This window comes from Nuphar pumila, chromosome 11 (genome assembly GCF_984573655.1).
Source record: "Nuphar pumila chromosome 11, dmNupPumi1.hap1.1, whole genome shotgun sequence".
Classification (NCBI taxonomy): Eukaryota; Viridiplantae; Streptophyta; class Magnoliopsida; order Nymphaeales; family Nymphaeaceae; genus Nuphar; species Nuphar pumila.
The window spans coordinates 39,929,201-39,935,200 of NC_143259.1; positions in this window are offsets into that span (position 1 = coordinate 39,929,201).

The following is a 6,000-nucleotide window of genomic DNA, read 5'->3' on the forward strand; positions in this document are numbered from 1 at the left end:
CAGAGTAAAAATAGCATACAAATGCACAAAAATATGTAAAAAATATAGTAAATACTAGACATCAATACAAAACCACTGCAACTTACAGATCATCAATCGGATCTTTGATGAGAGAGATATTGTCTCTGCAAGTTGTTCCTGAATCTCCATAGCAATTTTATGGTTTAAAAAATAAGGTTTGATTTTCTATTTTTTTGACCGGGTTCTAGAATCCAAATTAATCCGATTTTTTGTGAGAAGTCTCTGACAAACACACAGTTTAACCCTAAAAAAAACAGATTTTTCTGACAAAAAAATATACATGAAATAACGTTGTTTCTGCGTGCTCTGGATTGAAAATCACATATTAGCGATAAAGCTTGAAAACCCTAATCTAAACGTGGAAAAAAATAAGAAAAATATACAAATAGTGTCACGAGATTGGATTTGATGCTTGGATGAATAAAATCATCATTAATATGCTAAAATAAAATAAAAAAAAAACAGAGAAATCATGGTTGAAATTTGATTTGGCCTTCGAAAAGAGGGATTCGACCCATTAAACATGCAAATCTCATCTTTTATTTGGCTTAAACATAGAAAACAATGATTTAAACGATTTCAATGGTTTGAAATCGTGAAAATTGTTTATACACAGCCTTAGATCACTTTCTTGAATCGATTGTGAGATTCTTGAATGAAAACATGGCTAGAATTTCATAACCAATGGGCGGCAATAGTGAAATCCATGGCAAAAAGCATAAAAATTTAATAAAAATAATAAAATAAAATATATAAGTCTCACCTTGGGTTGCTGCAACTTTAATGGAGGAAGAAGAACTGGTTGGGAGGAGAGAGAAGCAGCAAGAAGAGAGAGAGAGAGCATATGGAAATCGACCCCCCTATTTGCCCATTTTTATAGATTTTTAGAAAGCATTAATTAGGGCTAATTAATGCCCTTTGTTGACTTTTCAAAATTTTATCTAAAATTATTAGTGGGGGAATTTTTTTTAGAGAATTCTAGCCTAGGTGGGACTCTATCTAACTCTAATTGACTTAATTAGTAAAAAAGAAATTCCAAATGTGGCACCACCTAGGCGGGCCTATATTTGATTTTTAAAACTCGAATTTAAAAGCTTTAAAAACTATTAAAAAGCAAGGATGAAGTTTTAAAATCACTTTTGACTCTTCTAACCTAGCTAGGACACTGACTAATCCTAAACTAACCAAAACTTTCAAGTGTGACGCCACCCAGTGTGGGCCTCACTTGATTTTTGAAAAAACAATTTTTGAAATTTTTCAAAATAAAGGGTTAAAATTGATTTTTTTCTCAAAAACTTCAAAAGAACGTCTAAGCTAAGTAATTTTTTTGTATTTTTGAGATATGAATGATATGAGATTGAAAATTAGGGCTTTGCATCCCTGCAGGGTGGGTCTCGCTTGAAGAAGGTTGAAAACTGATTTGGAAATCAAGTTTTTGAAATAAAGGATTTTAAAAAGGGAAGTTTTTGAAAGAAAGTTTGAAAATAAAATCGAGGTTCTAAACCAAATAGTCCTAAATGGATTAGGACTCTTTCAGAGGTGGCGCCAACTGTGTGGGCCCCACATTAGGGTTTTGAAAAAGTGGAAATAAAGACTGAAAAAAGTTTTGAAGTAGAGTTGATCACCAGATGAGAATCAAAGATTTTGAAATAGAGTCCTGACCCGTTTAGAACTCTGAGACAGAGCCCTAAAAATTTGAAACTCTTCATTTTTAGGGTTTTTGAAAGAAAACAAAGAGGTTTTGAAAGATCTTTTCAGAAATTGATGAAAATGAACAAAATATGAGACCAGAGTCAGAGTCCTAATCCAACTGGGACTCTAGCATACAGTCCTAAATCAATTGGGACTCTGGGATAAAATCTTGGAACTTTAAAATTTGGTTTCTGAAAAGATAAATGAAGAAGTTTTTGAAAGATTTTCTCAAAATTGAAGTTAGGTTAGAGTCCTGATCCAACTAGGACTCTGGGACAGAATCCTAATTCGACTAAAACTCTTAGAATTTTGAATAATCCAGAAAGTTTTAGAAGCTTTTCGAAAAAATTGATGAAAACATGGTAAAAACTGAAATCAGAATTAGAGTCCCGATCCAACTAGGACTTTGAACAGAGTCCTAATTCAAATAGAACTCTTAAAATTTAGGGTTTTTTTAGAAAACAAATGAAAATGTTTTTAGAAAACAAGTGAAAATAAGATAGAAATTGCAGTCAGGTTCAGAGTCCTGATCCGACTAGGACTCTGAGGAAGAGTCCTAATTCGACTAAAACTCTAAGAATTTTTGAACAAATAAGAAGCAAATGACGAGATTTTTAAAAAGGACATTTAAAAATAGGTGAAAATGAAATAAAAAAATGATATCAGGATAGAGTTCTGATTCGATTAGGACTCTAGGGCAGAGTCCTAGTCCAACTGAAACTCTAAAATTTTGGCTAAAATGAAAGGTTTTCTCAAAAAATAGAAGTGAAAAGTAGAGTTCTGATCTGACTAAAACTCTGAAAAAGAGTCCTAATCCGACTGAAACTCTAAGATTTTGGCCAAAATGACAAAAATGGACAAGAGATAAGACTACCTTTGATTTGAAACTAAAATAGAATTTTGAAAAGGTTTAAAAATTAAAAAGATAGAGTCCTGATTTGACTAAGACTCTAAAAATTTGAGAATTTTGAGGAATAAAGGAATCCAGAAGTGACACCACCTAGATGAGTCTCATTTGAGAACTAATATAAGTTAAAAAATGATTTTAAAATGAATCTAGATCATTTTGTAAAGAAAATATTTTGAAATAAATGAATATAAGATCCTGGGGGTTAACAAATGGCAAAATATCGATTTAAAACCAAGGTATTTGGAATTAATTTTGAAAGAAAAGTTTTAAAATCGAATCTGGATTAAATATTTTGAAAAACAAGAGTGCTGGATCTCGAAAATGAGATGCAATGGCTTGCAATGCGATGAAATGATATGAGATGATATGCCAAATACATGCAGTGATATGCAATGATACATGAAATGTAAATGCTGGATGAGGGACTTGGAATCCCAAACCCCTGGCAGACACAAAAGATTGGAAATTCTCATGTGAGGATGAGAACTGATAATTGAGATTGAGCCAAAATGAGGATTGAATTTTGATTGTGAAATAAAGTATTGAAATTTGTTGTAAAATTTGGACTATGAATAGGTTTGGCTCAAATGTTGACCAACTGGTTCCCTGAAGGCTGCTGAGAGTGGGCCCCAGTGGCAAAGAAAAGGGCTTGTGAATGAAGGTGGAAAATTTGGGGTGTTTACAGTGCCATAAGCAACCTTAAATGAAACAAATGTCTCAATAGCTTTTCAACCCCAAAAGACACTCTTCCAAACTCCTGACCCCTTAAAATTTTTTTGCAGCCCCTAAAAACTCTTTTTGGAGAGATATTTGGCTCTCATTAACATGGCCCACATAGAGTCTTTACAATAAATATCAATGGCTAGATTTGCAAGGGAACCTGTATTAACCTTTTCTATTCTCTGAAAGCCCACCCTACCTTCTAATTTTAGTTAGATAGGGTGTTCCATGTGACCAACTGCGGCTTCTTTCCCCCAACTCAATCTTGCCATAATTTTTTTTTAATAGAGTTTTCAACATAGGAATAATTTTTCTGGGGATCTTGAAAGATGCAACAAGAAAATAAGAATGCTACTCAAAGTGTTCTGAATAAGAACTCTACATGCATAAGACAACTTGGAATTCAAGGTCTTTACTCATTTTTGCACTTTTGACACAATAGTGCACATATCAGCTTTTAGCTTACCAACAAATAATGGCTCCCAAGTATTTCATAGAAAGCCCATCAAACCGCCAACCCAAAATAGCTTCAATCATCTCAAGATGGTTATGCTCAATATTCAATGGCACCACCATCGATTTGGAGTCATTAACCTTCATTCTTGCATATATCTTAAATTCTTTCAAGATCTTGAGATAATCAAGATACCTGATATTAAGTTGAGTAAACAACAACACATCACCTGCAAAAAATAAATGAGACATACATTTATCATAGCAAGGGAAACTTAAAGCTCCAATATGATTTTTTGAGATACCCAAAGCCAATCTCCTTGACAATCGTTTCATAACAAAATTGTAACATGCGAGTGTGTGAAGCATGTTTGTAAGAGAACTGGTTATATATTGCAATTTCTTAACATGTATTCAATTATTGATCTGTGTGCAATAGTAGATTGGTTATTTATTGATGTGCTAGTAACTAATATGATTCAATTTTAATATTATATTTAATAATTAAATTATAATATACAATTATGTGTGAAACATGTTTGTAAGATAACCAATTATATATTATAATTCATTATTATATATTTAATAATTTATGTGTATGTAATAGTGGATCAACAATTTGTTGATGTGTGCAGGTGTATCTAGTAAACTAAAATGATTCTATTTAAATATTATATTTAATAATTAAATTATGATATATGAGTGTATGAAACATGTTTGCAAGAGAATCATTTATATATTGTAATTTGTTATCATCTATTCAATTATTAGTGTATATACAATAGTGGATCAATTATTTGTTGATGTGTGTAGTTGTATCCAGTAAACTAAAATGATTCAATTTTAATATTATATTCAATTATAAAATTTTGATATGTGAGTGCATGTGAAGCATGTTTGTAAGAGAATCAGTTATATATTTGTGGACACCTTCCCCGCAGATTTTTAGAAAATATGAAAAAGAAGCATGGTTTTCACTTAAAAAATATATATATTTTTAAATGAATCCAAAATGGATTTAAATTTTTAGAGGGAGCAGGGATCGTTCTTAAAGGTAAAGAACCTTTCCTCCTTCGATGAGTAGGGATCAACCGAACTAAAAATTCTTGATCTTTGTTTTGGGCAGCTGCATTGGAGAGAGTTGTATACTTTTATTGTTTAGACTTAAAAGAAAATCAAGTTCAGAGGCAGAAGCCGCCGAAACTCAAAAAAATCACAAAAAATAACAATTATAAAATGTTAGACAAATCTTAACTTTGTAAAATGCATAAAAGAGATAAAAATATAAAAAAATAGAATCAAGTCTCACCTCGAGCTTATGTAGCCCTTTCTACGTTGTTGACGAGCATGAAGGAGCACAGGTGGCACTTCGGTAAGGCGCTGGCTCTAAAAGATCAGTAAGGCTAGGGATTTGGGTCCTAGACTAGGCTAGTTTTTTACTTTATTGACTAAGCTAGGTTAGCTAGGCTAGATAAACTAAGCTAGGTCAGCTAGGCTAAGTCTTGTAGAGAATTTGACAATGACAATGTGAATTTTAGATACTGAAATAGGGGGGGTGAGACTCTGTATTTATAGTTTTCTAGATGGATTCAGATACATTTTCTATGTATCCAAGATCCATATGGATGAACGTCTCCTAGGTGGTTGGTTTTGAATTGAAGGTTGAGATTTAATCTGAGGTTTATTGCCTTGGATAAAGGCTTTTTAAAAAAAGGTTTTTTGAGGGAGTGGCTTTTCAAATACAAATTTGGAAGGTAAATCCATCCCAAGGGCACACAAAAAGGTTGCAGAGCATTAACGACAACTAGTGTTGACAACTGAGTTAATGATAAATTTTTGTCAAAAAAAGCCTTGACGATAATTCAACGTTCACTAACGATATTTCTTGAAACATGAATTGTCATCAATGATTTTTGGGCAAAAGAATTAACTATAATTCATAATTTTTGAATTGTTCTCAACGAAGTTGGGCAAATATGGCCCGACAAGCTAACTTTTTTTGGCCATAACTTCATATCCAAATGTCCATTTGAGGTGATTTTTATTGCATTGATAACATCCTCAAATTTAATTTATCTTTTAAATAAAAAATAAAATTGGTCACTTTAATAGCCAAAAATATACTCAAAGTGGGACCTACCACAAAAATAATTTTTTGCACTAAACAAGTCACCTTGTTTTGGACATAACTTTTTACTCTGATG